This window comes from Oryzias latipes, chromosome 19 (assembly GCF_053564925.1).
Source record: "Oryzias latipes strain Hd-rR chromosome 19, Olatipes_Hd-rR_3.1".
Classification (NCBI taxonomy): Eukaryota; Metazoa; Chordata; class Actinopteri; order Beloniformes; family Adrianichthyidae; genus Oryzias; species Oryzias latipes.
This window is the reverse complement of record NC_136255.1, coordinates 5,483,455-5,506,558: the sequence shown is the minus strand read 5'-3', so window position 1 is coordinate 5,506,558 and position 23,104 is coordinate 5,483,455. Positions and strand designations below refer to the sequence as shown.

At 39.2% G+C, this 23,104-nt stretch overlaps 1 long non-coding RNA gene across 1 annotated transcript in view; it reads right to left on the bottom strand.

The window, feature by feature from the left end:
- Positions 1-22,892, bottom strand: part of LOC110017202 (uncharacterized) — a 77,872-nt gene extending 54,980 nt beyond the window's left edge. Inside the window, exon 1 of the long non-coding RNA XR_002292521.2 lies at positions 22,534-22,892. This is a non-coding gene — a long non-coding RNA (uncharacterized LOC110017202). The remainder of the gene's footprint in view (positions 1-22,533) is intronic.
- Positions 22,893-23,104: the final 212 nt, after the last annotated feature.

The window sequence follows — 23,104 nt, the reverse complement described above, 5'->3', positions numbered from 1 at the left end:
CTTGGCAAGACACTGGTGGTTAGACAGTAGGTTGGCATCATAGTAAGACAGTGGAGCTGCTATCAGTGTGTGTGTGTGGGTGAATGGGACTGTGACTGTAAAAGGCTTTGGGCCATCAAGGAAGGTAGTAAAGCACTATAAAAATATACGACATTTACCATAGGTGTGAAACTATTTTATGAAAGCCTTTTTGAGTCTTAATTCAAAGTAATATGCATTTTTTCAATTGACAATTCAATTTATAATTCAGGCTTGGAATGGGAAAATACATTTTGCGAAATAAGAATTCAAACTTCAAATTTACAATCCAATATGATCATTTTAAAAATAAAAGGATTAAATAAAAACAAATCTTAATTCAAAAGACAATGCATTTTTGTCATGGTTTAATCCTGAACTTCACTTCCACTCTTCTTTTTCCTCCACTCTAATTTCATCCACCTGTGCTGAGTTATTCCACATTGTGCTCCAGCTGCATTTACATTACTAAGGTGCTCAGTTTCACTCCCACACTGCTAGTTTATTGAGTCAATTCACGTTCCACCAAGTTATAGTTAAGTCTCCTTTCACCTTTTCATGTTTACTACTCTTTTTCTGGCCTTGTTTATGAGTTTCAGCTCTTTCCTCAGTTCTTATTAAAACCTCCTGCCTGCATTTCTCCTCTGCTTCCCCCTTGGAGAGCGTGGAGTGTCTGATGTTCTCGTCTCTTAACATCGCTGAGAGATGCAGATTCACGACAGTCATGACCTGTCAACGGAAATGCAGCCCCCACCTCTCCAACCTGGGGGAACCCACAGCAGATCAAGTGACGTCATCTGCTCTGAGCAGCGACACGCCGGAGATTTCTTCAGCCGGTGCCGCTTTAGGAAATCTTCAACGCTCACCTGTGCATCTGGAGGCAAATCAACTCCCTCCATCTCTCTAAAAATCACTCTAATTCTTACCTGTGCATTGCTCTGCTTGGGTTGTCCTGAATTCTTATCAATATTGCAAATTACTATACAATATTAAAATTTACAATTCAACATGAACATATAGAATATCCAACAAAAACAAAATCAATTGCAATTTTAAATGGTCATGGTTTTTTAAGTCATAGTTCAAATGACAATGCATTTTGCTATTAACTACTCGATATACAATTTGACCTTTCATTTCGAAAAGCCGTTTTGTTATTTACTGTACAATATTTAAACAAAGACATTTCAGTATATGGTTTGCTTTAAATTCATTTTAAAGTAACTTAAAATCATTTGGATTTTAAAATGCCATGCTGTTTTTGTGTCAAAATTCAAATGAAAATGCCAACCAGCGCCCCCCTGGTGTAATGAATTTTTATTTGCATAGCATCGCGCTTTACAGTAAACCCTTGTTTTTCGCGGGGGTTACGTTCCAAAAATGACCCGTGATAGGCAAAATCCGTGAAGTAGAAACCTCTATTTTTTTAACAAGTATTATACAATTAAAAAATCTATTATACATTGAGAAGAAAGAACAAACCATTTTACAGGCTCAAGCATTTGTTTCACAAATAAAAGTACTTTAGAAAAGTTTTCTTTTCAACAAATAACTTCTGTACTGTCAAATAATAACTTTAATCATCAATGTGAACAGAAGGCTTCTAATCGCGGAGATTAGCCCCGCCCACCGCGACCCGAGAGTAATTGAATTAAACGGGAGAAAATTTAAAAGATTTAAATAAAATAAAATACAAAGTACAGTGGGACAAATAGTGACTCAGGTGTATCTCACTGCTCACCAGACTGAGCCGCTGCATCCTGACTCCGCTCTGCAGTGTTTTCTTCTTTTGAAGCCCGCGGTACAGCTGTGTTTGTTCAGGAGAAGAACATAGTGATAGGCAGTTGTTGTCGCTCTTTTTTCTATGGGTTTTAGAGAAACTCGAAATTGCAAGATGATTTGCATGTACGTATTGTAAATTTGGCAAGCTGATTTACGTACCTGTACACTTTAAACTGCAACGTTATTGACGCACAGGTAGAGAAGAAAGGAAGTGACTTTTTAGCCAATCAGAATGCAGAACACAATGCACGATGCAAATCCGTGAAGTAGGGAAACCGTGAAAAGTAAACCGTGTTATAGCGAGGGATCACTGTATATGTGTTAAAAATTAAATTGAAATGCAGACTCCCATCTGGGCGAATAAATACCACATAAATAAATTTCCACACCTTTGGAACGACTTACTTGAAATCTGTCTATGGGGCAGAAATCCTAACCCAGAGGATGGAAGAGCTTTCCTCCTCAGCTCCAAACACGTCTGTTGTAGAAACCAAACATTTTTCTTGTGTTCTACGCGTCAGACCAAGACGGATGTGGTCAAAAGAATCTGTGAGTTTTTTCCCCAAAATAAATCTTCTTTCAGGATCACAAAAAGCAAAACAGAAATGATCTGTTATGGTATTCTTCTGTTTTTTGCTGTCTGTGGCCCAGTACCAACCCCCAGGGGGTTGGGGACCGCTGTCCTAAAGGACACAGCAGCTCTAAACATGTGCTCCAAATGATTTCTTGAGAACTGGCTTCCACATACCAGGACATCCTATTGTAGGTTTTTATTTTCGCTGTAGTTAAATCTGAACACCTGGGGCCCTGTGACTACGACATAAAAGAATAAAAAAAAGCATCTCAAACAAGAGCTCAGGTCTCAAGAGGGTAAGAGCTGCGACACAGCAGTTGCAGTTGTTGTCATAGACACAAAAGAGAATTCATCAGCAGATATCACATTCTCTTCTCCGACCTCCAACACCAAATATTTCCATTGGTTAGTTGACTCTTTTATATTTTTAATTGGTCAGCCAAAGGAAGTGGAGGCAGGATCTAGCAAATTTAGGGAGGTGGTAGGTCCCGCCCTGATGGGAGTCTGGCTGTTTTGCAATTTCATTTGAATTTTGACACTAAAACACCATGGGATTTTACAATACAATATATTTTGGGTTACTTTAAAATGAATTTAAAGCAAACCACAAATTCAAATGTCATTTTTTAAATATTGTATAGTAAATTCCAAAATGCACTGTCATTTGAATTGAGACATCAAAAACCCACGACCACTTAAAATTGCAATTGATTTTGTTTTCATTTGATCTCTTATTTTTAAAATTCATATTTGATTATAAATTGCAAAATTTATTTTCATATTCCAAGTCTGAATTGCATATTAAATGTTTAATGGAAAAATTCATGATAAATTTGCAAATTGAACTGTCAATTAAGAATTGGATACTACTTTGAATTATGACTCAAAAAACTATATTTAGCATCATTACTGCAGATTAAAAGTCGTCCTGTCAAAGTCAACCTTCATCAATCCCATAAAGGTTTTTCTGTGGGGAAATTAACATTTGTTATTCTGACATCACATTATCTAGGGGTGAAACCATAAACTTAATTGATCAATTGATGTATATAGAATACAATTCTTTGAGTTCTTAATTGAATCGACCTATACCATTATAAAGTTGTTTTAAAATGAAATAAAACGATTATAACTGCCATTTGAAAATATCCTCTTGAATGAGGCACAGTAGGTTTATTTACTATAATGAAAAAACTACCATGTTCCATCACAGCAGACAAGACACACGTGATGACAGCAGAAAAGGATCAACTATCATTCCCGTCCAATATGTGGAAACACTTTGAATTTAGCAAAGTCATGTGACCATACAGTGTCCTAGAATGTTCTAATAATGTTCCCTTTGGATTATTTGGATGTGGAAAAAAAACAGTGGGCTGAACTTTAGGAAATTAAAATGTGAATGGATTTGACATTCATTCTTGTTCACTTGTTTGTTTGGCACATATTTAATTTACACTTGATTATCTTGAGGAAATCCAAGGAACCTTGAAAACTTCCCCTGCTCTGTTCATTACCAGGTACCTCTCTCTGAGTCACACTGGTTGAAATTTAGGATGAAGATGTCCTGGATTGATTTTAGGTCAGTGAATTGGATCGTTCAAAATGAACAAATATTAATTAGGAATCAAATCAGAAACCACAAATTGTGATATGAATCATTGTTAAAATGAATTGTTACACACCTGTATCAGATACATTAATACATTAGCTGCGTTTACATGGACACAAGTAATCGGAATAAAAATGCGTCATGTAAACACGCCGTTAGGAATAATCTTCCCCAATCAGACTTATTGGGATCAGAATTTTCTTCCGATCGAGATAGGTGGGTTATGCAGATTGCTGCTCCGTCTGTGGTGCATAAAAAACAGTTTATTCCGATGGTGGGTCACTGTTGCCTGGCCTTTGCGTCATGCATATGTCGTGTGGCGGAGTCGGCTTCTAAATGCAGAAATGCCGCTCCGCACTGCACTGAGAAACAGTGCAAACAATCACGTGAATTTCCATTTCCAATTAACTACAGACAAAATAAACACTGATGCTATTCCCACATATTTACGTGCAGCCAAGATGTACGTTGTGGTATTGACCACACAGATTTTAAGTACATCCAACGCTAAATGTTTTATGCAAACGTTAGCCTAATCCTAACCCTTCTTCCGGGTACATGCAGCCAAATAAAAAGCACTGGCTGTACGAATTTAGAAGATTATGAGCGGACAGGCACTTAATATTAATCGTAACAATAAATCCTAGATCATCGTGCTTTATGCTGCAGCTATGTTTGTCTACAACGCAGCTCGCTACTTCTTCTTTTATGGCCGCTTCCGGTATTTTACAGGGTTCTGCGCATGTCAAAATGACTGTTCTGATCAAAACTATGGCATATTTAAACATTGGTTATTAGGCTGGTAACTGCACTACAGTGTTGCGTGGTATTTGGACTACTGTGTCAAACTTCACCGCAATATATTTCTCAAGAATCAAATTAATCACATTCGCAAACAATTCCTTTTTCTCTGACTTCACTCTCAACCACACACCAGCCGGGAGTGATCGCCACGTTTATTTAGACCCACCCAGGTCCAAGACGTTCTCACACCTGGACCAAAAACAAAACAGGAAATCACACAAACTCATTTCAAAATAAAATACAGAAAAAACAAAATGCAAAAAAAACAAAACAGAAATTGAGATAACATTTTAACAGTTATAATCAGACAGTTTTTCGGGGCCCATGTACACAGTTCAATTCTAGTCTGATCTTTGATCCATCAAAGACATTTTGCACATGTAACTGCTGCTAGTAACAGCCGTTATTGGATAAAGGACATTGGGTTTTCTTGTCTACACTTTAAAATCAAATATCTTAGGAAGCAAGATAATTACAGGATGTTTATTGTGTGTGTGAAATGACTAATTGGTCTCTGCCAATTCTCTGGTCAAAATTTTGTGCGTGTGAGTTGTTTTTAATATTCCACTGAGAGAAGGCCAAGTGCATAGTGATGAGTTCAAACACTTGTGATCAGCCAAACAAAGCCACATTCCACCACACATGAGCACATTTGTTTCTATCTGCCACTTTAGAGGACAAGCTGCCTACTTTGCAAAAAACAATTCCAAAGCTTTTTTTTGAGCATTGTCATCCTGGTATGTCAAAGCTTTTAGGTCACAAGTAATGGAAACTCTGTGTACTCAGATTACTTTGCATTATGAGTTAAGTTGATGTCAATTTCTCCTCCATTTTTCCATCTTTGTCCTTTTTATGTCTTAATAACAGCAGCAAATACAAGTTTTAATAAAATGCAGACAGTTCCTTTCTGTTAAGGAGGCATGGACATGCCACACATTTCACAGCTTTTGTATTGTTGGTATCTGATCCAGCAACAGTAGGAACAAAATCTTTGCATTTGACTGCAAAGTAAATATAAACCTGGATGAACATTATTTTTTGTCCTTGAGTCAGTTAATTTTTCCTCAATTTTATCATTATTCAATGGTAAACTTGTCCTTTTAGCTTGCTTAAGTCAGACCATGATTCTGGATTAGAACAAACCCTCATAGTAATTTTGTCCAATGTCATTTTAATTAGACACATGCCTTCCTATTAATGGTTCATGAGCAGTGTCACACCAGCGCTTTTAAATGACCAATCTTTACAGCAGCACAGGCGACCAACCATGGTGGCAGCACAAAGGAATCAGGTACCATTCAGCAGGAAACATGGCCTCGGCCTATTAGCACTGAGCTCAGATGTTGCCAAAACACCCATTAATCCGAGTGATGAGGATACGCTCAGCTTCCCAGGCCTACATCAAAACTCAAAGGATGAGGAACAATAATAATTATAAGATACAGAAATGAACACACCAGATCAGCCTTTCATCTAATTGTTCAAGGATTTTATATAAAAAAAGCACAGAAAAAGAATGAATTTCTAAAAATCCATGGGAAATTTCTGATACTATCCACCCAAAGACAGATATGACACGCTCTTATCTTTTCATTGGACTGCCAACAACAGTTTAAGGCACTTCATTCTATTTAAAGACTATGCGTCTCGTTCATGCTAGTAGCTTAAGTTTTTCTCTGAATACTGATCATACTGAAGCAGACATAATGTTATGTGGCGATGTTCTTTGCTCATAAAGATGGTCTTAAATGACATGGTGTCAGTCAGCTGATCCCAAAAATATTAAGTTTGCACATTTAAAGCCTCTTCATGTTGACTATTTGATGAATACGTGTTAATACAAAATGCTGAAACCCTGATTGACAGGAGAAGACAACGAGAGAAATGATTCTGGAGGATGCAATTTTCAACCAACATCCCCTTTAAAGTCTCTTAAAGGTATGAGATGCCACTTTCACCCAATAACAGAGGTTTTTTTAACATAAAGGAAGAGCCAAAGAAAAGAAAAGAAAAAAAATCAGGATGAAGAAAGCGCTTTTTTCTAGACATGCTCTTTTGTTACCGTCTTCCATTTATAAAAACAAAAAACAGTGCCGGTACCACAGACTGAACAATGTCCTATAGTTATTATTGTCAGGAACTGGTGGTGGAGGACCCGATATGCAGGAGGCAAAAACCAAAAATGTAATAAATGAATTTAAACATGACAAAAGCTATGGTACGACGGAGCATTTGGGCCACCATAAAAATAAAAATATTAACAAGAATAAAATGAACAAATTATGAGAAAAAAGATTTTGAATATATCAAGAAAAAATAAGTAAAATAGTGGAAAAAAATTCTAATTTTATAAGAAAAAGTTGTAAATTTATGAGAAAAAAAGTCAAGAATGAAAGGAAACAAGTCTTAATTTTAAGAGGATAAACGTGTAGAATTGTGGGTAAAAGAGTCAATATTTTGTGTTACTAAAATTATTATTTTATAAGTTTTGTAAATTACCATAAAGACCTAAAAACCAGAGATTTAAATACACTGAGCATCATCAACACAAATTAAAACAGCTGTAGATGATTTACAACATGCCTGTAGAGTTAAAATGCGCATGCATATTTACACTCTACAGGCTCAACAATCTGGCCACGATCACAACATTTTGTGCCACCTGTGTGTCCCTGACAGGTATGCCCATTGTTTTTACCTGCAGACAGGGCATATCCAGCCTTAATGACTGTTGTGACTAAGGCATAAAGCACAATCAAAGCTGCATTAAGATAACCCAAAGCAACTAAACATGTTGATGTCTATTGTCTCACTCTGCTAAGACTCATGTAGTGATTTAACAAAAGGAGAAGTGTAAAATGATGATTTCGACAGCTCTGTGAGATTCATTATGCTGGGAATCTTTTTTTCCTGTTTTTCTGGATCACTGCTGTATTTTTTCATTAGTGTTTTAATCAGGAATTCATGTTAAACAAAAAAAGTGAAGGGATTGAGAACAACTGAACGCTGTAACTGATTGTCATGAATGGTATGCAATCCCTCAATGTTTTGCAAAGTTACAAAGTCTATAAAATTAGCAAGGGATCTTAAAATGCATTTTATTCCACCTTGTCAGACAACATGGCTACACTGACAATGAAACATGCAGAAGGGAGAGGGCTGTTTTTCGTCAAACGGTGGGTCCCGACCTCCCTGTGTGGTTTTCACCTATGTGGAAGCGTGACAGGAGCACACACTGTATGTGTTACTCTTTCAGAGGGACAGAAATCCATACAGCAGATATCGTTTTTGTAAAGTGCAGGTGTAAGTCATTGTGACAGGGGCTCTCTTCCAGTTAGTCGTCCCTTGACGGCTTGTCAGGAACAGCATCTAGGGTCTGCTGTTGTCATGTCGTTGGGCAATACAGCCTTAATACGTGGATGGTAAACGTTTCAGCTGGATCTGTCCAGCGCAAAAACATCTTTACAGTCAAGTATCCAAACCTTTGCTTGCTCTAAAGCAGGGGTGTCCAAAACGTAGGCACAGAGCACAACTGTGGCCAACTTCCATTTTGTAATTGACCCTCAGAAAACTCTAAATATAAGATTTGAAAACTTTTTTTTCCACATGAGCAGCCTTGTCTTGACTTTTTGGTTTTAACATTCGGTGAAAGTGATGTCTGAAAGAAGGAATGGTCTACACAAAATAAAATTAGTCATCAGTGACAAGGACTCACTTAAGTCACACTTACTGCTACATTCACAGGCAGGGACAAGGGAGGACCTCTGACTCAAAGGTTTAGTTTTATTCACTGTATCCCTTATGCTATCTTGTTGGTTCCAGAGGATCCCACCCTTACATTGACATGTTCTCCCTACCATGACAAAGGTGGATAAAGGTGAAGAGGATTTCATGTAATCCATGGATACCAGTGAAGATCACAAATCATTGAAGAAAAAAGGTTTAGCGAACCATTGGGAGTGGGGTCATCTGGACCCCACAAGTTAGCACAAGGGGTACATCAATGTCTGATCCAACATAAAAAGTCTCTCAGTCACATGTTTGATGTCTGCTTTTCTGTCTTCTCTTTTTAATATATTGACAGTTTGGAACAAAAGGACTATAAACCCAGGACACTGACTTGCTGGCAAAGACTTGGGGTTTGACATGGATTAGCAACCAAAGACATCAGGATGTTAGAGACACCAAAACCTACAATCCTTAACACAATCATGGCTCAACTATATTTATGCAAAACATCCACCCTTTTTCCTTTTTTAGTGGGTATATATGATAGTCTGTATTGCTTTTTTTCTTTTTGACTTTTTACAGAATGGGCCAGCTGCATGGTGTTGTAGTGGTCAGCACTCTTCCCTCACATCAGTGATGCAATTGTTCAATTTCCAACTGGGGCCATTCTGTGCATGTTCTCCCGGTCCATGCATGGGTTTTCTCAGGACACTCTGACTTGCTCCACAAGATAGCTGGGGATCTTCTCAGAGATCTTTTTTCTTTTCTTCTAACTTGTCCAACAGCTGGGCAAACAGATGAGAGTTGAAGGCCTCTTGTGTTGGACATATTTTATTTATTTTAACAACAGGGGGTATGAATCTTCTGACAAACAAGCGGTGTGTCTGAACAAACCCCTTTTGTAATCAAGGCCAAAGTTTATTAATTTTAATCATATTTGAAAATCTTTTGTGTTGGACTGGACGGAAAAGGAAAGGAGGGAAGAAGAGAGAGGGATATTAGAGAGAGGGGGATACGAGGGTGATCATAGGAGGGGGAGGGGGATAAAACCATGAAGCAGCATAAAGCAACTAGTTTCTGGATGGTTATACTCATTACAGTAAGGTTCAGATGTAATACAAATCTATAAGGGCGGGGCCTGTCCACACATACACACCCAAATGCCACAAACATACCTGTAGGCTCCAAAAATGTTCACATGTCAACATGTACACAATACAAATAATATTCACAAAGGCATACCTATGACTTCAAACCAACTAGTGTGAAATATTTCATTCAATCACGCAAAATATTAGTGCAAAGGTGAGCTAAAACATGTGCTCGAGTGAGTGTTTATGTTCTTCTAAAATGAATGATGGAACGTAAAAAGGAGTGAGATCGTCCAGCCATCCCCACACCAAGACCCTTGCTGTAGCAGCAGCAGCAGCTAGAACCCTCCAACACCCACACAGTAGCAGATAGAGGACAACCGCCCCCCGGGTGATCACATCCGCCACCCAGGCCATGGCCAGCAGGACCGCCACAGGGGCCCCCAAAGCCAAAGAGCAGGGAGGCATGGGAGGGACAGAGAGTGCAAGCTCCAGCCCAACCAGGAGAGCAGCCCCCCCGCCATGCCGGGAGGGCCCAACGCGGGACCCTGCCCCAGACGAGCACCTCATCACCACCCAGGAGTTCTGGGCATCCCCCCATGCCAACCCCAGGTACAAGACAGAGCCCCTCAAGGGAGACCCACCCCATGCTCCAGGCAGCCACCCACCCAGCCCACGGTTGGTCGAGGAGAGAGCACAGTAGGGGCCAGCTATCCCTGCCCAGGAGGAGGACACCCATTGGAAGAGGGGGTCCTCAAGAGGTGTTGTAAACATGGCCCAACCAGGCTCGCCCACAGTTGGAAATTTGGCGAGGCCCAGCACTCAGGGGCAGGGACCAGAACCCACACCACAGGGACACAGACACCCCCCGGCTCAGATGTAATCTGATGCCTGGCTCTTGGGCTTGCCAGAGAGATCAGGGATCCCTCTCCCTGCGTGGGGCAATTTTGAAGGCTCCATCGCCTCATTGGAGGGCCGGTCACCGCATATTACGCACAGCGGGTTTGGTGCGTGGGAATTGCCCGTGGCGATAAATAGATATTTTAAATAGGTTTCTTGATACTGCCTGTTAAAGGCAGATTTCCCTTTTTTGGCGGGTGCAGGTTCCTCTTCTGTCCCTTCATTGGACCGTTTCCCCTTGTCAAAGAAACTTTTCTAAAGAAGTTTGTTTTTTGCTCATTTTGGTTGTTTGGGTTTAATTTTAGCGGGGTGTATCACGTGATGTTTGGTGTCGCGACTTTGACGTGCGTTAAGTGTTAAGGATGTAACAGAGAGAATCCGGTCACTTTTCAAAATAAAACTTTTTTTCCGAAAAAACAAACAAACAATATTTTTTCTTTCTGTGCGTCCCGGTGCCAAGTGTCCCGCGGACCGGTACCGGGCTGCGGCCCGGTGGTTGGGGACCACTGATCTAGACCCACTAGACAGTTCGCTGAACCTTTTTTCTTCAATGATTTGTGATCTTCACTGGTGTCCATGGATTACATAAAATCTTTCCACCTTTATCCACCTTTGTCATGGTAGGGAGAACACGTCAATGTTAGGGTGGGGTCATCTAAGATAGCACAAGGGTTAATCCTTTTTCAGCAACTTTGACCAGCCCAGCATGGTTTGGTAGAACACGTTTGTTTTTTTAAAAAGCCTTGTTTTTATCCAAGGAGATTCCTGAAATAGGCTAACAGACTAAGCGATCAAGCCAAACACAAAGACAAAAGTAAAACAATTTGTCATCCACATTTTTTACATTACAAATTACCCTAACACCAAAGGCAGTCAGACCTGAAAAAAAAGTTCTCATGCATCACTGATAGATCAGAATCAGACTTTTTCAGTTCTTCTGCCAAAAACACATGGCTTGAACGTTTGCCTCAAAGGCATAAGTGGGAGGACACTGGTGGTCTGCCCTTTATAAGATCATCATCTGGCGTGGGTCCAAATTGCCATTTGGACAACCTTTAATGATCTTACTGAACTAAATTATGTTATAATGCCCCTGTTGTGTCATAATGGTGCTTGCCTAAGACTAATAAATACATAACATAAGGTACCACGAATGTTTTTTGAGAAGAAAAGATTTCTCCAAAACTATTGCTGCTGGAATGGTGATAAGAATGAACTCGGAATAAGTCCTAAACAGGAATCCACCTGTTTAGGCTAAACTATTTAGGCTAAAGCCCGGCACCTGCTGACGGACTGAACTGATTAAAGCAGGAACACAACCTGCAGGGAATCACTCTCTGGCTCTTCTAAAACAAACAAAAATAGACGTCCATACCGGACAGATATCTCTGGCATGACCAAAAGGTTTCTGATTGACAAAAATGATGCCAGAAGGGCCCAGGATGTACATGTGTTCATATGGGGTATCAAACTTTTTATGATGGAAGTCAATGGGAAATTGCTTCTGTTTTCCACCAGACCACTGACGCAGAATTTGAAGCATTTGATCGTTTCTATTTGGCTTCAAATCCTAAAACAGAAGGTGGGGGCTTGGCAAAAATGCAGAATCTATCTTAACGAGATACAAGACAAAAAAAACCCAGAACAACTTGACCGTGTTTTTCAGTCATTCCCCACATTAAACACAGTTCAATAGCTTGTTTACAAGGACGGCGGGGCTTGCCCCAAACAACCGGCACCAGTGTGCTGTCGCTTTCCAGTAAAGCAGATAGTTTGTTGGTTGACCTGAGGCCAATGGCGAGTGAGGAATGCGAGATGTTTGGGATGGGAAGCAGCTGAGGTTTTGTTTGCATGTTTGTCCATAGCATGTGATTGGCTGCATGTACTTGTGTGTCCATGTTGTTCCATCTGCCAAGCAGTAATTACACCAAACATGTGTAAGCACTTGAAAGCCACTGTAGATAAACTCTGCATGAAAACCAATTAAGCATCCCAGGTATGAAGAGAAGAAATGTTTATGCAAATGCAATTAGTAAACTAATGGGATTTTATGTCAACAAAATATTGATTGAGAACATCTGCTTGATGTGTGAGCTCATTACATTCTTCAGGAGAGGTTGCATAACACACCCCAGGGTCTACAAAAAGTAGGGAGTGATGTTCTGTCAAAGTATAGCAAAAGAGTAAAATATCTTGTGGCATTTATCTCAACTACAGTCTAAACACTGACAGTTTATAAGAGCCCTCACTACTATGCTGATTCCCACTTTATTGTCCACAGGACATATGTTGTAGTAGTAGCTGCAGGGCATATAACTGTGGACAGATGGTTGGAAACTTTCCCATGGAAAACCCATATCAAAATGATCTACTCTTAGATTAGGACCAAACACCATGTGCCGAATTTATTGATCCACGCCAAATATGCTTTTAGCCAATTAAAACAGCGGTTATTTGAAAAAAAGGAAAACTTGCTAAAGAATATTTTAGCTTGGCATTTGCTGTGAATGAATCTGAGGGAAAAAAACAAAATAAAAGCAGATTTATTTCCTTAATTTAAAATAAAATAGTTTAGTCCTGTTTTTCAAATTTTCACATTTTGTTGTTTTATTAGACACCATAAACTGTCTGTAAATGTCAGTAAGGTACAAATGACTTTACTGTGCTTGGTAGTTGACAATTTCAAACGACTGACTTAAAAAACTGTTGTTTTGTTTAAAAACGACATGGAAAACCTAAAACTGGAAAACTTCATGCCAGCCCTGATGGGATGTGTGATGTCAACTGATCCATGTCATAAAACACCAGGTAACCAAAACCTTTAACACCAGAGATGTCACCTGTGACACCTAAATAACACACGCTCTTTGACATACCGTAACTCCTCAACCATTCACATGATCAACGTGAATCAGCTGTTTCTGACATGGAGAAAAGTGGCTTTTCAGATCAGCTTTGCTCCGATATGCAACAGAATACTAACGTAGTGTTGCATAACGGTGCAAAGCTGATTTTCTCCACTTCAGAATCCATTGGAAAGATGTTCACTTCTTAAACGGTTAAAGAGTTACATTAGTCGAAAGCTCTGGTGTTAAAGGGTTAAACTAAGGAATTTAGAGCGAAACTGTAAACATTTTTGAGTTTCCTGAATAATAGTTTTTTTTTCTAAAATTCCTTTCATCCCTCTTTCTAACCCACTATATCCCTTTCGGGTTGATGGGGTTGCTGGAGCCTGATGCGACTACTGTTGGGCGAAGGCGGGATCCACCCTGGACAGGTCGCCAGTTTTTTACAGGGTTAGGGTTACACAATCACACACTCACATTCACACCAAGGGAAAATTTAGAATTTAGAGCAGAGGTGCTCATTACGTCTAAGGATGCGAGGGTAAATCACTGGGCATTAAGGATAAATAAACAGATTTTTAAATATCAGTCAGTGAATCATCACCCTCAACATGTAATCCGTCACTTCATTGACATGCAGATCAGCCAATCGAACATCCTCTGATGTTCGATGTGAGGCAGATTTTTCCTAAATAAGTTCTGGTCAGCAATAAAAGAAAAGCACGAAAAAGTTTTCTAGGTATTGTACATTAATTTACACTGATAAGCACCTACTTGCATCACTTTTACTTAGTCATGACTTGCACTATTCCTTTCTTGGATCTGAGGAAAGTCTGTCTGGTTTTAAAATGAAGTTCAATGCAGCAGAGTTCACCTCTGTTTGAGGCCCTCCAGAGTTTTTTTGTTTGGTTTTCTACAGCAGGCTAACAGATGAAACACATTCTGGTGTGGATCAATGTGAATTTGCCCTGAAGGTCTTACAAAGTTTGTTCTGAAAAGTCCGGCATGTTCTTGAGGACCTATCCATCTACAAAATAGTTTTTCTTTGTGCTTGCTGCTGAAATATTCCTCACAGCAAGAATAATTTCCTGAAAAATACAAACAACTTGCAGAATGATCCATCACTAACCAAACATGTTCACATCACAGCTTCCTGTCAGCCAAAGATTTATTTATCGTGGTCGGTGATGATCATAGCCTGGACCACAAAAACAGAAGTACAGTGAGATTTATTCTGAATCATTCTGCAGACAAGACTCTCTGTTCTTCATTAATCTGATTGATTAGAGCCTAAACGGCGGTGACACTATTGATTTTATTTTCATAAAAACTGTGCAGACTCCCCAATCAGTTTACTAAACCAAACAGGATCTGTCATCTCCTGCACATTTTTTAAAAGACTATTAGTTTGCATCAAAGCCTTTGAAGTCAAAACACAGGAGCAAATGCAAAAGCAGATACGCGGATGTGAAGGCCAACAACTACCAGGAGCTGCAGAAAAGTCCAGACAGAGCGGTCAAGAGCTCACAAACTGAATCCTTTAAGATGTGTCCCAGTGGAACATATTGGATGGATACTGCTGCAGGAATATTTGAGGATACCTTATAAAAACTAACTTCAATGAAAATCCTGTTTTTTGGTGAAGTTGTTTGCTGGTATATGGCTCAAAACTGTACACCTGGATATCTCCAATATTGCTTGCCATATTTTGTTGCACCGGTAATGTTATGTTGGGGTTGTGAGGGGCTGTAAGATAGCAGGAAAGCAGGAGAGCAGATGGATGATAGGGAGGGGGTTTGCATACTCAGCGCCAACAGTCCCACCCAAAATTCAGAGGTGAATTTCTTATGAATTCCTGCTGCTTTGCAGAAACTATGTCCGTGAAAAAGACAGTTTTTTTTTAATTTAGGCTAAAAATAACATAATCATAATAAAAAGACCAATATATAAGATAACAATAGATCAAAAGATGATTAGAGAGGGACTTTAATTCATGTGCTTCAGGAAAAAAATGTAAACACAATAACGTTTCATGCCACACAAACTTTTAGATGTTAGTTTAGACTGTACAGATCAGAAAAGTGCAGTGAATCCTCAATATTTGACAGTGTAAGCCTTGTGCTATCTTAGATGACCCCACCCTTACTTTGACGAGTTCTCCCTACCATGACAAAGGTGGATAAAGGTGGAAAGATTTCATGTAATCCACGGACACCAGTGAAGATCACAAATCATTGAAGAAAAAAGGGTTCAGAGCACTGTCTAGTGGGTCTAGATGACCCAACTCCCAATGTTAAAGTGCCTAAGATAGCACAAGGGTTAACATTCACAGCCCAATTTTTTATTTATGTATTCTTTTTTTGAGTGAAAACTAAAGCTCTCAGATCCAGAGGCGCTGCTCTCTCATCCATACTCACAATGGCAGGGGTGGGGAACTCCAGGCCTCGAGAGCCCATGTGTCTGCATGATTTCAAAATATTCTTGCCCTAATCACGGCTGATTACTTGGTTCAGGTGTGTCCAGCCAATCAGAACATGCCAGAGCATTAGTTGGAAAACATGCAAGAATGTGGCCCTCAGTGCCCAACTCTGCACTATGGGAACTAGCTCTCATGGCTAGGCCTCTTTTCAGTACCTTGGTTCATTATCTGTGGATCTGAAAGTTTCTGCATTGATGGCGAGTTCAAATTGTCCCATCATTTTAACATTTCTTACTTTCTGTACCGTTAGGCACACTCAAATGATTTTCTCCAAAAAGCGCCATTTTCTAGTGCTGACCCAATCTACAATTCCAAAATTGAGTGGCCAAGAAATTTCCTAGAAGTCTCTGCAAACAAAACGGTGTTCATGGATGCTCACTAGATTGGCAAATATAGACCATCATGCCTTGTGTTTGAACAATTTTTAATGTAAACTGTTTTTATTTTAATAGGTTTTTTTCCATAAACAATCCAAGTTTTCATCCTCAGAACACAGTGGATTCATAATTAGTCTTTGCAAAATGTTAATATTTGAATATACTTTGGGAATACTGTGACGTCACTAAAATCCAGGCACTAGATAGTCCCAAACTGTATCGTTTTTCAGTAGTTATGGGGTAGGAAGGGGATTCGGACATAGCCAGGGTGTTTTTGAGGTAAAGATTTTCTCTAAGAAGTTCTGTAAGCTGTGAAAGAGTGCGTAAATGATTGCTGAATATTTTAAAGATAATGTTCCTCAAAGTCAAACTGCAAAAGCTTTGCTAATCTCATCATCTGCAGAGCATAACATCAAAAAGGTTCAGAGAAACTGAACAAATATCTACCCGTCAGGGGAAAGGCTAAGGATCTTTAGTAGATGCCTGTGGGCTTTAGATTGCCCTCAGAAAACAGTGCACTGTTGTGTTGATGGCGTTAGGAAATGGGTCCAGAATTCTTCCAGGAAGAACGGAGGGAAACACATTCTGGTATCATACATTCAAAACTCTTTTCTCAAAATGTTCCGTCGTTAGATATTGTAAGTCCAAGTGGAATGTTCTTGTTGTCCTATAAGCTAAGGAGTCAGGAAAACTTCCAGCATGTTTTCAGAGTTTAGTTTAAACATCAGCATCTCCGATGGAGGGGGGCGCGTACAGCGTGGGCAGCACCATGCAACATGACAGCCTGCAGCTTTGCAAGAATAGACATTTGAGATCCATCACCTATAGAAAATGTAACATACTTAAGCTTTGACGTTCACATGTGTGGACATCACATTGTGGGTTGTATTACATTGGTAGTTAATTTAATTGGAGCCCTGTGACTACAGAATTAAAAAAAAGGCATCAGACAACAGCTCAGGTCGTTAAAGGTTAAAAACATGACGGAAAATGTCTCCAAGACCAACTTTTTAACTCAAGATCAACTTTTAAAATTGTTCCCAGTGGTCTTTTCATTACAATTACTCAATTTTTAGGCACATCAAAAAAACTGTTGTTTTCTTGGATATAGTTTCTGAAGAGTGGTAGGAGTAATATAAAAAAAAGAAATATACCTCTGTGGTTGGCTTGGAAGTAAAGGCCTGTACACACCGGGACGAATATTCGCCAGGCGTTATTCGCCAGCGTTTTTCGCCACGTTTTTTGTGTTCACACCCAGGCGATTTTCGCTGACGATGATCCGAGCGAACATGCAATTTCATTCCCTGACATTAGATGGCGCTTAATATAAAACAGAAATACTCCAGTACACAAGGTGGCGCTGCGCAACTTTATGCTTCTTAAAGTCGCTTTTCACTCAGAAGAAGAGAGCAAGTATTTACGCGCTTGTCAGAATCATACAAAGAAAACATGAATATTTCAAGCATCAGTAGCTCCAACTGGTGCTTGGTTCGGGGATATTTTTCGAATGTCCGTCATTATTTCTTCGCGGCAGTGTAGACGCTACTTGGCGTCTATCTTCTTCGCTGGTATGTGTGCTCAGAAAGGCAGTTTTGTGTTTGAGCGCCCCCAAGTTGTGTTTTACTGTAACTTCAGAAGCTCCAGACACGTGTGCAAATGCGCTGTTCTCATTGGTCGTATAGTTTTCGACGCGGCGCGTCGAACCAAAAAAACGAACCCGAGGCGTTTTTTAAAAAGTGGCGCTTTGACGCGTGGCGTTTTTTCGCGTCGGTGTTTACACTCACATTGGTGCCCTTTGTTTAGTCACAAGGAGTTAAACGGCGGCGAAAATCGCGGACGAAATTCGTCCCGGTGTGAACAGGCCTTAAGCCTGTGCCGATATCCCATCAACTCTTAGTGTACACTGTCTCCTGCTACCTCGAAGGAGGGTTTGAGGGAAGGGAATCCCAGTTTAGTTTAGTCTGTTTAGTTAGTTCAGTTTAGAATTTTCCTACTAAATTCTGTGTACTACGAAGCCCATTGAGACGACTATTGTTGTGATTTTGGGCTATATAAATAAAATTGAATTGAATTGAGCTTAAAGCCCCTGACAACCCCAAGCTAATATTAGCGGTGCAACAAAAATGGTGAGCGATATTGAAGGTATCCAGTCGCTCAACCAAGACGTACGTGGCTGTATTTGTCTGCAAGTGGATGTGAGCAGAGCGTAGCCGGGAGCTTGTGGTCTACAAACTAACATTTGTGCGTCACTGCTACAGGCTTTTTCATTTGTTCATGATTCACCACAATTTGAACAAAGAAATACTAAGAAACACATTTTCCATCTTAATTTTCTTTGTGTATGTCCTCCATCGTCAGAAAAATGGCACAAGAAAATGTTAGAAACTCCAAAAACACCATTTTCATTGGAGTGGATCTTTAACTGTTTTGGAGACCTGGAGCAGAAATGACATTTAAAATCTGCTCATAAAGGTCTAAAAATGTTCAGTTCAAACATTTATGTTATACCGAGAAGACACAGGTTCAGTTAATTTCCTTTTCCATCCAGTTTGCCTAAACATGATTCTTTTTCCAGTAATTTAGGATGTAGAAAGGCGATGTAAGGACATGCCTGCTTGAACACAGAAGTTGAGCTCGGATTTGACTGGACTTTAAAATGGATTTTCTGCTTTCTTCAGCTCGTTCCCTCCCTTGCTGCTGATCATGAGAGTTATTTGCTTGTGGTTTCTCACTGACTGGAACAGTGGAACTCTGTCTCCAACATGTAAAGTAACAACTGCTTGATAGCGTGCTGAGTCATGACCAGATCCTTCATGCAGCACAGAGCTGCTGTTCATGCATCAGGCAAAGAGCCCTGCTTTACATGAGACAATGCAGTTCTCTTCACTTTGAATTTACAGTATGCACGGAGGGCAGATATAAGTACATCTCTGGCATGTTCTTACAGCTCAATATTTACCTAAAAGACATAAAACCAGTGTGATAGCAGCACCCACAATCCCAATGAAAATACAATCCTACAAAGATGAACACACATTAGAACATTGTTTTAAATAAAATTGTTTTACATACTGTAAAAGCAGACGTGGTGGGAAGCTGAAATTAATGTCAGCTGTTCAAAGTTTCCTTTTTTTTCAATTTACTTCTTCTCTTTACACTAAACCACAACTTCAGCAAAATAAAATTGAATCACATTAATCGTGAAATCAATAAAACATGGAGTACAAATATGAGTTGTTTGGAGGGGGTTCCTGCTTGATGTTTTTAGTTGGGTATTTGCAGAAGATTGACAGAAATTTATAGATGTGAACAATTTGTGAACAGTTTCATTTTTAATTACCATATTTTCTGAACTATAAGGCACAATTAAAAGCCTTTATTTAAAAAATAAAACTACAATGCCTATCATATGGATTCATTCTGGCTGTGTTTCCTGATGTCAAAGTGATTTTGAGAGGTACATGGCGCTCTGTCAAGATGTTCAGTTGGTTGTATAATCTCTAATGGGGCTGACACATGGACTGGTGGGCAAAACAAGGGTTCTTAAATGTGACAAAAACCAAAACTAGGTAGATTCATGAAGTGTTTTGGTAATCCACTTCATAAGAGAAAGATATTAGATTGAATATAATACAATATCGTTTTAATTGAAAAGTAATATTTATTAATTTATAAAAGTAATTTTATATTAAATATTTATATTAAAAAAGAACAATTTGGTGCGTTATGTGGTGTTGGAATGATCGAAAAAATGACTGTTCGACTTGGAAAATAGGCATGAACGTCAGAAAAACAACAAACCTTCCAAAACCACGTGAATGCAGAATAACTGAGCCTAAACAAAGACCAATTTATTTATAGAGCGCCATCCGTGGGTGGACACCAGGATTACAGCGGAAAATAAAAGATTATAATATCATTTAACAACATAATTTATTTTAGTTTGTAGTGCCAGATTAAATAGTTTTATGGCCCGTGTATGGCCCCAAATGCTGTAGTTTGGCCACCCCTGGGCCAATGGGAGTTAATTCAGTCTCAATAATCAGAAATGCACACAACCTGTTTTACAAATACACACACTCTGATTCACAAATATATATTTATGCAAACGTAACATGACTTAACAAATCCACATGAAGTGTTTCACAAATACACACAAATTGTTTCACAAACATACTTTTGAGATACACTTGTAATATATACTCACAGATCATACGATTTTCAGAATGTGCATAGAGTATGGTTTCTTTAAAGATGCCTAATTTTATAACTTTAAGTTTATTCTTTTTTTGATCGATAAATTATTTTTGTTTTAGGTTAAAATGAACAATTTTAGACTGTCAGTTTTTCTCTGTTTACGTATTCAGCTCAGTCAATGGAGTATTGAATTCATTCAAAGTGGCTTTATGCCTTTCTTGTCAGTACATTTACCATCACTTTGCATGGCAGCAGAACAGGTTAGGCTTATCTGTGATTCCCACAGTTCCCTAAGGAGAAAGAGGAAGCATCACCACATTTGAGTGTTAAGTAGAAGTGTTTGCTTTGAGAACAACCACAGAAGCTTATCAGGGAGATAACAGACGCTCTATTGGCCTTTCTGGCATCGCACCACTGTCAGTTCAGCAGCTCAAAATACTTCAAATATTCAAGAAAAAAAAAGAGTCAAAATAACCCCCCAAAAATGTCAGTTCTCAGGTTAAAAGGATCAAATTAGCCTTAAGGGCACAAATTACAAGAGTCTGTGAAACATGAGATCTGCACACTGAAGACTACAGAACCCTCTGGTACCTGCCTCCTCTGTTTTTGTGCTTCTGTCTGCTTCTTAAAAGACAGAAAAGCAAAATCTTTTTCAGAAAAAAGGGAGAACTGAGAGGAAAACACCAAAGCACATGCACTGTGTCATCTACAAACAAGTGCTATGAAATTAGAATCTCATCTTTGTGTTTTTCTGGGCTGCTTCACCATGGAGATTTGCAAAGCCACACAGGTTGGTGATAATAGGGCTAGTAAAGAGTCCTGTATGGTAGTATCATACACATTATAAAGCATCATCACACAAGTTTGTTGTGTGGCACACACAAAAGATGAAATATAATTTAAATGATGGCTCAATTCTTACAACAGCAGTTTGTTTTAATTTTAGTCTACAGGCTTTTAATATGTCTTTTCTTCTGCACTGTAAAGAAACAGGTATACATTCTACTGTAAACATGTATTTTTCCTCAAACGTAGATGCACAGATGAAGTTTCAATGGCATAGAAACACAGAAACTGGCTTTAAAATATTATGATAAACATCCCTGTTGTCTGAAGAACAAACCAGTTATTTTCTTTTCAAAATAAGGAAAAACTTGTTCAGACTACACATATTTAACTCTAAACTCAGCCAGTAAAACAGAGGAATTATGTTGTAGAGTTCAGATTAGGAAGATGAGAAAAAAAACAAAGTTTGGTCTGAATAACGGCTGCCTGCTTCAAAAGTATAAATAGCTCATCAGGTTCTGTGAAGTTTATCTGTGCGGCGCTGCGCTGCTGTGGCCTTTTGTTTCCTCAGTGTGCTGCTCTGCTCTTATCCGCCGCTCCAAAGCTTCGGCTGGTTTCCTTCGGAGGCTCAGCTGGACTTACATTATTTAGGAACGATCACACAGATAAACTTGTTTTTCTGTCCTCACACAGATCTCCACCATTTCAACTTCCCTTAAATTGGATTTTACCATGTTAGCAAATGCTAACAGCTCAGAATCCATGTGTAAAAAGTGTTGAGCGCCATGACTGCAAACATGTTATTGATGGAGGAAACCAGATTGTTTGGATATCATATCCCCATGATAATTAAATCCAAATGTTTTGAGACGAGAGCTTATCCAGTACATGGCTGTGGGCCGGATCCCAGATTAATTGATTCAGTGTAGGTAAATAAACACAGATAAGGGGGTTTGAACGCGGCTGAAACCAACACTAACTCCGTTTTTTGTGTAAATCCGCATTATCGCCGTGTTACGTCATCAGAACACCAGTGGAATTTGAGTTAACTAAGAGGAAAAAAGATGACCAACACTGGCTGACCTCAGGATGTGTCATGTCTGCCAAACACAACAAACGGTTCTGAAAACCACGGCGTGGAAACGCCAGAGTGTTGCAGCTCCAGACTTCGGCAGTCACTTCCCAGCTCCACTCATCAGCACACACAGCCCAGCCAGCTGCTTCCCAAAAACAGTAACTGCACTCACTTGTTGCAGCTAACTTCACTACTGTCACTGACTCAATTCACAGACATGATTATTCAAACATTTTCAGTCTAGTTTCAGGTGGAGTAATTACCCCAAGAGAGAAGTGAGTCCTCACGGCCGCCTGCCTCCACATCCAGCAGCTGGAGAGCATGAAAGCTCCCAGCCTGCAGCCACGCTGCTTTGCATGAGCCACATCTGACAGCCAGTTCCTTCCTCCCACAAACATCACTGTCAATGAGTGACAACCAGGCTCCCACTGGACTTATTGGTTTTCATTTCAGCTCTACTCATGGAGCTGCGAAAGCTGGGGAAGCTTTATTGACACAGACGTTGTAATTAATTAACATAATATTCCTCCTTCATTCACCAGTACAAGCAAAGACACAAAAAGGCCAAATGAAGTTCAAATAAACATGAATTAACTAATCAAAAATAAATAATTATTTGTATAAAAATGGCAAATAATTCTAGAAAACCAATTAAATATTGAAATAAAACAATACATTGACAAGAATGCATATAGGCAACTTATCCTAGGCCTATTTAGAGTGTAAATACATACTAATTAATAAATATGTACCGGTATGTAAAATAAAAGATTTAAAAATGTTATATTGAGGCATGTGTGTACAATTTAGTTAGAATTTTTTGCAGTTAAGGTC